General features: G+C 41.1%; 1 long non-coding RNA gene across 2 annotated transcripts in view; it reads right to left on the minus strand.

The window, feature by feature from the left end:
- The window catches only part of LOC147756529 (uncharacterized), a 61726-nt gene extending 49523 nt beyond the window's left edge, over positions 1 to 12203 (minus strand). For both annotated transcript variants that reach the window (XR_015324528.1, XR_015324527.1), the window contains exon 1: positions 11994 to 12203. This is a non-coding gene — a long non-coding RNA (uncharacterized LOC147756529). The remainder of the gene's footprint in view (positions 1 to 11993) is intronic.
- Between the last annotated feature and the right edge of the window lie 289 nt (positions 12204 to 12492).

The raw sequence follows: 12492 nt of genomic DNA on the forward strand, positions 1-12492 counted from the left end.
GGCGCTGTCGTATGGTGCTTGCTGTGTACGGTTTTGAAACAGAAAGAAAACACAGCCGGATATTTAAAGATAATGTGAAACGCGCGATAAGAAATCTAGAGGATAGTGCGATGAAGGAAGGTTTAGCAGTCGTTTTGATATCGATCTATCATTAGGTGCGCCTGGGAGTTATTATCACATCCAAGGGTCGTTCATTTCGTCGCGCGCAGGTCCTTTTGCTTGAATCCCAATACTAATATAGAATGAAACAGTCATATAATAATGTAAAGTATGCATTGGCAGACGTATGATGCGGAGCGATGGAACGGTTCACCTTCTTTGCAAAGGCTAATGACGGCGAATCCACTTCAGCGGGATGCAAATGTAAATATTTGATCATGTTCGATCTGATTACCCGAGGCGATAACTAAAATATGTGTATGGTTTTTGATTCATCTGCGCTTCTGTGAAGCACAATTAAGTTGCCACGTACGTCAACGTAAGTTATAGTCTACATACTTAACATTTGTTGCAGTAGTATCAGGGAGAAACTACTCTACCTTCGTTCTATGCGATCGCATACTTGTAAGATCACTTAGCACGTCTAAGCAAGGATCTAACTTGAAGAAATAGGCCCGAGCGACCTGACGTTAACTATCAGATACTTCTCAATTAACAAAGTTTTTATCTGCTACTATTTGAGTATATAATTCGTCTCAGCTTCCTTTTTGATGCCATTAACATGCACTCTTCATCCTTGGAATCCTTCGTTGCTGGTTTTCCAGCTATCGGTTCGCTGCAGCTTGTTCTTCACAAGCTCCAGTTCAGGCAAAGTGGCTCCTTCAGAGCTGCCAAAACACCATCGTCTTTTGCTCACAGCCCTGCAACTCTGTGTGCAGTACTTGCAGATGCCTATTGTCATATGACGGAACCTTCAATGGTCTGCTCTACTAGGCCCACAAACCTTGCTAGGGTATCAGAACCGTTTAGAAGGAAGCCCCTATTCACCAATTTGTATACCCTTCCCTCTAGCTGTGTTCAGAGCAGAGATATCTATGTCCTAATATTACACTGTTTATACAATTTTTCGAGAGAACGATATTCGCTGGAACTTTCACACATGAACCATAGTGATATACGATATACTGTATATTCCATATATGTCAAATGATTTAACTATGGATATTGCTCTTACATTTCGCATTCAGTAGTAACTTATGCCGCGACATTGCCAGAAAAATTGCTACGACTTAATTTTTTAGTCGTATTTTTTTACGTTACTTAGTGCAAATGGATTCTTACTAACGTATACCTATGTAACGACAACTCAGCATCATAATTCCACGCAGTGGAAATCCCGTCACTTTGTGTTGTCTAGTCCGAAAGCATTTTCAATACATTCATGATCTAACAAACGTATCCAGATATTCTGATTTAGATATGCAAAATTCAAGTCTATATCTATCTACAACAGTGTTGATGATATTTATATGTGGATTAGATAAAGAACCGTTCCAGGCTTTTATCAAGCTTTAAGCGAAGCGCCGCCACATGTCAGTTATCATAAAAAAAGTTAACAGTTGTCCAGTTTTATAGTTAATTTCATTGCGGAAACAACGCGTTCTTTCCGACCTACATTAAGTACGCGCTTGGTGTCATACAGGGTGCTAACCACGCGAGGTGGATACATCGATGAGATGGTCAATTTACCGCTAATGATTTAACGATTTCCGTTTCTCTTCAGTCTCTCGTATGTATACACAACGGATTTCTGTCCGTGTCCTGAACAAGCCTAGCTCTAAGCAATCAGTTACCTTTTCATATGTATAGCAGATGAACTGACGCCTCCAAAATTTTTCCACCCATGCTTACTTACACCTATTAAGGTAAATTTCCAATTTGTCTTATTTTCCGTTGCGAGATCAACAGTACAGCTTGAGATGAGAAATGTTATTTATTGCTATCTCCCGAAATACGTTTGTTGAATGTTAATATGACGCTGTTCTTTGAATTCTATACCGACAAACGGTTTATGTAACGATAGACGTAGCATTTATGCCTGGGTTCAAATTTGAATGTACAGACACCTCATTTCAATAAGGTAGCACAGTTTAATGGGTAAGCTCCGGAAGCGAAATTCGAAATACCTATCTTAATATAACAGTGAAGAGTTTTTAACCACTTTACGTTTAGAACACCACGTTCGGTCCACATACAATCAATCGGGACTGCTCCAACTTTGTTAGTATTAGTCAAGTAAACCAGAAAGCCTAACCTAACCTAACCAGAAAACATATGTCAATAAATATCCTGTCTTGCCTTCACTTGCGCTACATTCAATTATTCCGTATCAGAGTCTAGACTTGATGTACTTCTAGGGAGGCACTCCAAGAGACGCCCACGGCATAACTAAGCCGACATCAGTTCTCGCTGAAACCCGCGTAAAACAGGTCTAACTCATCGAGCGTCACCGATGTGCTATGCTTCTTTCCACCCCATTGGTCGTTGGCTATCCGGTCTGTTGCATTAAGAAGATATGGACCGACAATGTGTCTTTTGTCCGCGATAAGCGTATACGTCTTGTCATTAGTTGTCCCGTTCTTTCTGTAGAACACACCCACTAGTAGACTGAGTTACATAAAAATCGAGGTGGATGAGGGCAATATTAATATCTGTAAAATGTTCTTGGATACATTCGCGAATTATTTGTAACGTAAATGGTGACCACAAATGAAATTATTCTTATTAAACTCCTAATTCATAGTACCTCCTCTCCATATCTGTTTTCCGCGGTCTACTCCTGATTGATATAAGGGTTATAGAAGCGATAGTCGTCACTCTGCGGTTTTGCTCGCGTTCGCTTTTCATCTTGCTGCTTCAATAGAACGACATGATGTGGGCGTAGACGGCGCCGGTGCCTTCCATTCTGAATACGATCTTTTCGGTGCGTAGGAAGCTAACCATCTTCTAATAACATTAATGCTTCTTTTTCCTTCATTTAGCTTTCAAACCAAAGAGCGCCAAAATAACTTTTCTAGGCACGTCCTACATCAGGAAAAAACCTCAGACGAATAGTCGAAAAATAATTAGACCAACTTAGATGTTTTACAGAACGAAAACACCAACGGTTTTAGCATTCTGTAAAAGACTAAGCTGTGGCAGTCTCATATAGCTGTTCCTACCGTAGCACTGCTACCAGCTATGCGGTGTCAATTCAATATCAGCATGGCCTCCGTACGGCTACGTAGACCACGACCTGGCTCCACTACCCGTACTAACGGTTGCCTCAAGGGCCTGCCTTCCGTGACAGTTTGGCTCTTAACTGACCTACCCCTCTATACGTTCGGTGGAACGCGAGCTTTGACGCTATTTGTACGGAGCTATACCGCTGGCTGGACACTAGCAATACTTCTAGTCGATACAACTCCTTGGGTATTGACCGGTTTAGCAGCTGTTTATTAGTTGCACTATGACTGTAATAAAACATTGACTAAGGAGCTACTTTCTGTTTGAATAACACAGCATAAGCAAAGCTATCTGTTCTTTAAAACTAAGTACATATCATGGATATAGTCTCACATGGGAATCTAGAGCAGCCGTCATGTACTTTTCGTTTGTAACCAGCATATGTAGCGAACATAATGGCTGAAGCGAGTGATAACTCTTCTACGAATCGCGGTTTGTTTTGCTTCGGCGGTTGTCTGCAGTCCTTTTAACACCCCAGAAATCCTTGATACATAGTCGTTTGAAAAGAAAGTGGTCACATTCTCAGCTATAAGCAAGGCTAGACCAAGCAGAAATTGCTCAGGTTTCGGGATAGGTCGGAAGGCGCTCGATTAGGTTCGTAGAATAGTTTGTTACCCCAATCATTTTTCTTGTTTGCATTGTTGTGCGTCGTTCTCGCTCTGTTGTTAACACGCTATGGACTCTACGTCGTCATTGTCAAATTGACAATTTACCAAGTGTATCACAACTATTTATATATAAATGTCTAGCACATGCTGCGCTTGTCGTCCGACCTACTAAAGTCAATAGGTGTTATTATTTCTAGACTCCCAGTTAAAGGGGCCCAGTAGCTTTCATAAAGGGGCTATCTATAATTAGAACTAAATAACACACGGGAAGTCGCCAGGTGCTAAAAGCTAAGCAGTTAATACGTAAATGAGAGTGAATGCCTTATGATTTCTCAAATTTACGCTAATGCCACTTTTGCTGTCTATTTTTGCGTTTGTTTGTAGTTCGCTGGTAGTATACTAGGGACCGAGCGCATTTTATCCTTACACTGTTCAACATAGGATCGTTGGTAAGACAACTTAGTTAGGACCTTGAACCACTTCGTAAGTAAATGCTTTGAACTGTAAATGTCAACCGGAGGCATTTAAGACATGTTTTACTGATTAACCATCGTGTAATCGGTATCAAGTCATAGCTAACACACTGATCAGCATTCGCTCAGCAACTGGTGGGGTATTCACATTGCCGGGCGCTAAAAGTGTTCGTTCTGAGAAGAGCATCCGAAAATCATTCTAGATTTGTTCCCCGAAAATAATCTTTTAGAATTATTGTCGTCTTTACTTAATCTGTATTTCTTTACGACCATCGGAACCGAGATGAATATTCTTGACATAATATGAAGTTTACTTCTGTGCTGCTAGCAAGATCCGCGCTCTTGTTTGTGAAATTTACCAAATATTCCACTCTATGACAGCTGGCCAAAAACAGACTGATGCTATATTTCACGTTAAACGAAGAACTAGACCTAAGCTTATATACATACATCGAGACCCTCATACGGGAGCGTCCAGCGCTAGGTCAAAAAAATCTTATGTTTCTATCGCGAAAAGTACCTCAGAGTCTCTTTTTTTGCGATGCCTCCACGCGTTCCGGCTTAGAAACAATATGATGTTGGCCAATCATCGCTTAACAAAGCTCTTCGCTGTTATCATGTGACTCACGCTAGCTACTGCGTGTATGTAACTATTAAGCTCTGTCCTTTCCGAACACCGATGTCATCACAATTGCGAACCCCGTTTAACTTTAATACCTTCTTTATCGTCTGGATATTCAGCCAATACCAGTTTCCTCCTTTGAAAATTTTTTCCACATCGCAGTAATAATAGTCATGCGTTCATGGCACCCGTAGTTAGAAAAGCCCGGCAGACGGTTGCTTTCTTCTGCATCACTCATTTTTCTCTTCCACCTATCTTGTATTGGTGCCGTACTGACGATCAGAAAACATTTTCTTCAAATGGATGAGTATTCACAAAAATAACTTTTAAAAAGTTATTTTTGTTTGCTTTTTATGAACATTTATGAACCTATTTAAGCTTTTCCACTTGAAATCACTCACCTCTTACGAGCTGTAGTGAACTTATATGAAGACTATAGACGTCACCATTGCGGGAGGTACTGATATGGCTTAATTTTTAACAAAGGTCATGGTTCTGATCCTTTGTAATGCAAACAACGTGCGCAACTGGAAGTGTTATTAGCGTCTCCTTCTCTCGGCTGGAGGTTAGCTGCCTTTCGATCTAGCCATACTGCTAGTCCAACCAACAGCATTGACTCTTCCCCCTGGCCCCATCTTTGCGTTTTCTACCTCGACAGGCTTTGGTTGAGCTGCACAGAGGTCTGTCGTTCCTTTCAGTTGCTACGGGTCTGTTGCCACCATTGAATTAAAGTGCGAGCCGAGAAGGCGCTAGTCGCTTCACGATACTTCGTTTCCTCAGCGGGCTGGGAAATTTTCCCAACTTTTCGTAAAGACACCTTCGCTGGCGTAGAAGACCTTATCATTTCATTCCATTAGAAAAAGGTCCAACGCTGGCGTATAAGGAGTCAGTGCCTGCCTTTGTGTTGAAGAAAAAAAGGGGCAAGACATAGGGGAGAGGAAGCTGTAGGAGAAAACAAAGCTGAGCATGTTAAAGGTTGGGCATTCAGGCATCAAGGCTGTGATCAGGCGGCAGGGAGGCTTGAAGAGGGTGACGTCACGGGGTTGGGGCCTGTGGGAAACAGAGCAGTCAATGACCTCGGAGCCTGCGAGTTTGCGAGCAGCCGCTGCCAGTGGCGATGGAAAGCATCCGCTTTGCCCTGAGCTAGCTTCACACATACCCAGCAGTGCGCCTTGAGAAGTTATACGCAGAACGTATAGACTAGAGGAGAAAGGGAAGCTTCCCTTTGCTTCTACATTGGGGCGGGCACACGCTTTAAACACGGTGCTGCAACTAAGGAAGTCACGGTGAAAATAGCCAATGCATCCATCAGCAAAGGCGAATTAGCGTATTAAGTACTGGACCTCCCCTATGCGGAAATAGTGGCCTCGGAAGGATAAATGTATTTTCTACGATTTTTGATCTGCTGACCGTTTCAATGTACCACATGGCAAGACGGTCCTCCATGAGCTCAAGCAACCAAAGCGAGACAGAGTCCAGGATAATTTCATGGCTTATACTCTTCAATGTGCTGTTCCTTTCCTGACGTTATCTTCCTTTCATCTTTACTTGAGTTTCTGGCCAAGAGCTTTTAATTCTGTCTCTAGATATTTTTCCACACTCAGTACAGGCCTCACACATGCACTGCGCTGAAAAAACCTCTGACGTAAGGGATAAATAGATTGAAAGAAGGTAGATTGCTGCATTTTTCCATTAAGACGATAGTACTGTTCTGTGAAAATCAACAGCATATCCGCAGTTCCATAAGTGGACAACTTCTATCTTAACCTAGTTACAACAATATTTTTTGGCCACTTCGGAAACTGCGCTTTACTGAACTGGGTGCACTCATAAGATTTGATCACTTAAAAAACAATGTTGTCTCGTAAGTTTCTATCCAATGTGTAATTTTCTTACGAAGCTTCTCTGTGAAACAGGCTATTGATCGGCCGGATTTATTCAACTGAAATAACTTCAAGACATAAATTAGCATCCATGAACTTATAGTGGTTATATAAAAATAACAGGCTTATTTTTACTATATATCTATACAAAATAGCTGACTGATATTTACTCTCAGTTCTCGCAAAATTTGCGCCCTACGGCAGGGTAATATATAATAGATCAGCTTAGCTTAATACTACCTGCTGACGTCGTAATGTTGGGGCCGCTTTGATAGATCCTCGCCTTTATCATTCTATCATCTTCACCGGAATAGTACATATATATCTAGACTATAAACATCATGTGCAAACCGGATACGCAATCTAATTCGTTTTGTTATTCTTTCCTGTATTATGAAGTGTTGATTTAAAATTGTTTGATTTTTTTTACAGATTTAGTTGTGTCGAAATATATGAGGTACGCTTCTATTTAGACAAATGCTAGCCGCATCCTTTCTACAGCGTGTGTAAACGAAATGCGCCTTGTTCTTCAACATATAATAATCAAACATTTGCTCAGGTGTAACAAAACAAGCGTAGCCAAAATATAATTAGGCAAATATGGATTTTTAAGACTGACGTTGAAATTCATCTATCTGTCACAACGGATAATGGAATAGAACAATCTGTCGAAACAAATGATTCAAAGAAACGATGAATCCGCTTGAAAATATAGCTGGCTTTGCGGTATATATTCCGTAGTTTCCCTGTGAATATTTTGTTTCATTTTATTATAGTATGTTCCCTCCTTCTTTCGAATTACTTATTCAATAATCCTTTTCTAAATCTGTCATTAAAGAATCTCAGGAGATAACTGGGCTTCGTTGTTTTTGTTTTATCGGTTCTTCTGCAAAGAACGCCGTTGTCTAGGACGAAATGACTCAAGTCACATATGTTTAGCTTGCAACGATTCGAGTGCGACACGATCAGTGAAGTTACAACTCTTGCCGCGGTTTTTCAAAAATCTCCTCGATCCGACAACGGACATGAGCATTTACGCACTGTACTTATAGCATAAATTTGCTACTTACCGCCCAGCAAATGAAGTTACACGTCGATCATTTCGATTACTTCGGAGCATAACCTTAAACTCTGTTTGTTCAATAAGTTCCCATCACCGCTTTTCATTTTGTATAGTCAAATGCATAGTCTCCCCCATTGCCGATTGCCTCGCCATCGCTTACCTTGGAATAGTGTGACTGCTCAAATCGATGTGTCCGATTGGCAGCACTCGATGCAAAACAAATAGCGGCGTTGGCATCAGCTTACCAAGCTGCATGCGGCCAAGCCACGTCATCCTTGAACCGATAGTAGAGCTCAATCGTCCATAGGAAAATCAATTTTGTAGCTTTGCGGCGCGTTCCGCTTACCCTGTTTCGCCTTCAATGTTAGTCAACGAGAGAAATTTTCTCACAGTCAACGATTGCTGCTATAGGAGCTTCCATGCGATCTGGTTAATCCGCTTTCTCTCGAAAATGGACTTTGCTATCATACAATAAACTTCGCTCTTCCTTCCGTTCTATCAACCGCATCACTGTCTTAGATCAGAACTGCTTTCACCATCTCACTGTCATACTCTGCATGTTTCATCATACTACGTGCCCTTTTCTATCGTTAGCGCCTGCAGGATCGCCGTGGTCTCGCACACCTTTTTCTGTATGCAGAGAAAACAGATTATAATGGTGAGCCCGCAGCGAAGCAGGACTCGATATACGGTATCGTCGCTCCCATTTGGCGATAACAACGAGCCATACAGTAACTTCGTACAGCTCAACGGGGGAAGAGCTGGTCGTCCAAGATCGAACCCCAATTGGCTACAGTATCACTAAGTACGAGGCCAATTTTGTGTCCTGAGCCTAGCCTAGCACACGTCCTCTCGTCCCCTTTAGCGGTCCATCATAGGACCGCACCATCCGGTGTCTTTGCTCTTCTTAGGTTTTTTTTGTTTCAAGGCCAGCCCCATTCGTACCTGCTATCAGACATATGTCACTGACCGCCCATCGTGGCAGTTATCTCTGATAGAATTCAATTTCGCCTCTATGTGTCATATAATCTCATTACAATGTCAGCGTAATTTAATTTTGCTCATGCCCCATTCTGTGTCATGATGTATTCTCTTGCAATTTCAGTTACTTAAGAATTTACATTGCCTTTTAGATAACAGCAAGGAAACTAACCAAGCCGGCCATCTAGCTGCTAAAGAAAACTTAAAAGTATGTAATCAACTCAACAAATCGAACCCCGATTAAAAGTAGTTTGCTACGGGTGAAATCATGGTTCTCGGCAGGAATTTGGGCAAAGGAGTAAGAAATGTTTGCTACAGTATCTTTGAGGCGATCATGTAATGGTATAATCGCGGGCGTTTGTCACGACGTTGCAATAGGTCTTTGGAAAACCTAGTGAAATAGATCTTTCAATACTTTCGTTAAGATCTCTCCGTCCTGGCGTACGTCAGCGCGTCTCTTGGACAAGATCCGGGTTGGTTAAAACGAAAGCATAGTTATGACCTGAACTCGCAGTGGTCTTCTGTTTTATTGTACACATCAGTAGCAACTGGGCCTGTTGGGAGTGTTTTCTGAGCGCTGCAAAAAGGTCAAAGAAAAGGCAGTTACCCAGAAGTTCAAATAACGGGATTCCTGGAAAACGTCTAAACGTAACCCCGTCCGCTCTCGTGCAGTCGTTGAACCCTAATGACGTAAACGTAAGAGCAACATTGGTGAATGTCTGCTTGATTAGCAGAGGAAGAAGTATGCGTATTCTGTCCCTCTCAGCCTTTTGAGTGCATCTAATAAGAAGAACATTCCTGCAGCCAACTACTTCGGTAAAAACGAACATCTGGCCATTTTTCTGGCGTTGCCATCGCTTATATGACCAGCGGTTGGTGAGAGGCTAAAGCAGGATTTAATTCGATTTTTGTATTTGTATGTGGCATTTATCTAGGTGAGAGACTATATGCCACTTTATCGCATAGTAGGTGCGAAAAAATGAAAAAGACGGCGTAGCTATTTCTTCGTTCATATAAAAAAAATGAAGGGAACTATCATTGCGAGCACGATAAACTTGTCTCTTAATTTACTCATTGACTGCTATTCCTATGAGACCTTATTCCCATAAATCCTATGAGACGTAACAGTACCACCCAACGAAAAGGCGCTTGCTTGTCAAAAATATTAATCAGTCCGATCATGCTGTATTCATTTGTGTGCCATTTTATTGCCACATCTAACTGCTGGCACGTTTTTTGGTGACTTTTTTTTTGGCTCTAACGAGTTTTTTCGGCTTGTTACAGTCGCCTGTTCTAGACACTTCCCATTCAACTAATAATATCAAAAGACGTATCTCTCATTATTCATGTTTGCGGAGTAACTGCTTTTAGAGTATTTTACTTTTCCAGCTAACCATCGGTCGATGAATTGAAGCTGCTCAAACGCTCTAGCACAGCCTGTGCATACGCGTGTTTCGTAATTTTGCAATGCTGCTATATATACTACTGCGGCAGGCCATCATCATCACTCATATTCCTATTTCACAGAAATAGCTCAACCTAGATACTTGTAAAAAAAAAAAAAAAAAAGCATTTCCTAATCTAACCAATGTCTCCTGTAACAAATTCGTGCGACAAAGAAAGCTTGTTGTTATTGTAGCGGTTTCCTTGTAACTATCTGGGTCTATACCCGTCATCGACGGCGATAGCGAAGCTGTGAAGTATTTATCAGGTTCGATATATCTGAAACGAAATTTATTCTGAATTTACTATATTTTTTGTCTCTGCTTCATCTAGGTTCAGTTCTGGAAGCCGACAACAAACTAAACTTGGCAACGGCCTTGTTAATCGGTAACGATACGTTAAAAGTGTTTCATTAGATTCTGCTTGTAAGCCCATCAGCTAAACTTAGCTTTACGATAAGTGTACCGTTTCGCAGTTTTCGATATTTAGCCATAAATATAGAACATTTTCCAGGAGGTGTATGACAGATCAGAGTCCCCTAGAATTAGTTACTCATGTAGTTACAGGATGTTAAATTCCGTCAAGAACATCCTCTTCGTCTTCGCCGTCATCCGAGGCATGTCGCGCACGCTTCTTTGCTGCTAGTTAAAGAGCCTTAGCTTGAAAAAAGTAAAAAGCTACATTGGTATCAGCCTCAATAGATATATGTTGCGGTTCGATGGCGCCTGGATCCAAACTGTAAACGAGACCAGGGTGGTGACAAAATCTCTTTTTTCTTCTAACCAATTTCAGATCAGCTATGCAAAATTCTAGTAGGCCAAGCTTAAGCGGCGAGTGCGTTTCGAGAGATCTTTGGGTGAAAGAAAAAAAAAGAAAGCAAATCACATGATCGCTGAAACAAGCATGAGGTCTATTGCATACTGACACAAAATGGGCTAATCACAGCATCAATTCATCTTCATTATGTTTGTGTATGCTTGAAAAGCTTGTTTTTTTGAGTAAATGTCACTATTTCATTGACGTGTTGATGAGGGTTCTTCTCCATTTATGAAACAAAATTAAGCTAGGAGTGACGAACGCAGGTTCCCTATAGGTGAATCGGCTCCGCAAATCGGAGTAATCATCAAGCAGCGTGACTTCGCTTATCTGCCTGATCAATCAATCACTGAGCTGTGAACATTGTTTTTTTCTTTCTCTTTTCTTTTTTCTTATGAAAGAGATAGATCAAGAAAAGGCAGTTTTATGCGGGAATGAACACTTATTGACCGTTTGCCTGAAGCTACTTATTAGGCTCATCGAGACAACCCCAAAACAATTATTGTATTACATAAAAATAAAACTGCGCAGCTGAAAATACCACAGCAGAAGCCTTAAATTAACCAGCTGCCAAAAAATGAAGACGACGAGATATCTTCACCATAAAAGCACTAATGAGGTAGATCCGAAGATTCCGTAATCCCTCCACGTACGCGTCGTTAATGAACGAAACATCTAACGCAAAAAGCGATTTAGCTGTTGCTACAGAAATTGGCCTACATATTTATCTTTGTAACGGTGTAAATGAGCCGAGATTTCTCTGCCGTAGCCAGTAGCCGGTTGGATGTTTGTAGCAATTTCAGGCATCAATAGTATATAAAAGTATCTAATACTCAAGCACAGTTACTTAAAAACCAAGAGTTGATTACACTTACTAACCTGTAGCTGGCGGGAACATGACGTCGAGATCTCCGATCGAAGACTGAGAGCAATGTTTTACTTACTTGTAATGTAACGTATTTTATTCACTGGCATTAAGCCTACACGTCGAAAGGTTAGAATCCGGTCGTAGCACGCTTCGTACTGAGAGCCTGACAGGATGCCTAACGCCAATAGCATACGTAAACCCCGAACATACAGGCGCCTATATTTTAAAATTAGACGACCGTCAATTGTCTGGTGACTAAGAACAATATAGATGTTTACGTTCGCACAACATATTTGTATATATATATATATATATATATATATATATATATATATATATATATATAGCAAATTGCTATTAAAGAAGGTTATGGACAAAAAAAACGAACAACCTAAATATGCCATTTATGTATGTAGGTGCTGCATAATGACGCCTAGACTATGTAAGCGTTAAAGAAGTTTGCAAATACGTTTCGCCCAAGTACCGGTGTCTACGCGTTCCGCGTATTGA

Source organism: Varroa destructor, unplaced genomic scaffold (assembly GCF_002443255.2).
Source record: "Varroa destructor unplaced genomic scaffold, Vdes_3.0 BEIS01000003.1, whole genome shotgun sequence".
NCBI lineage: Eukaryota > Metazoa > Arthropoda > Arachnida > Mesostigmata > Varroidae > Varroa > Varroa destructor.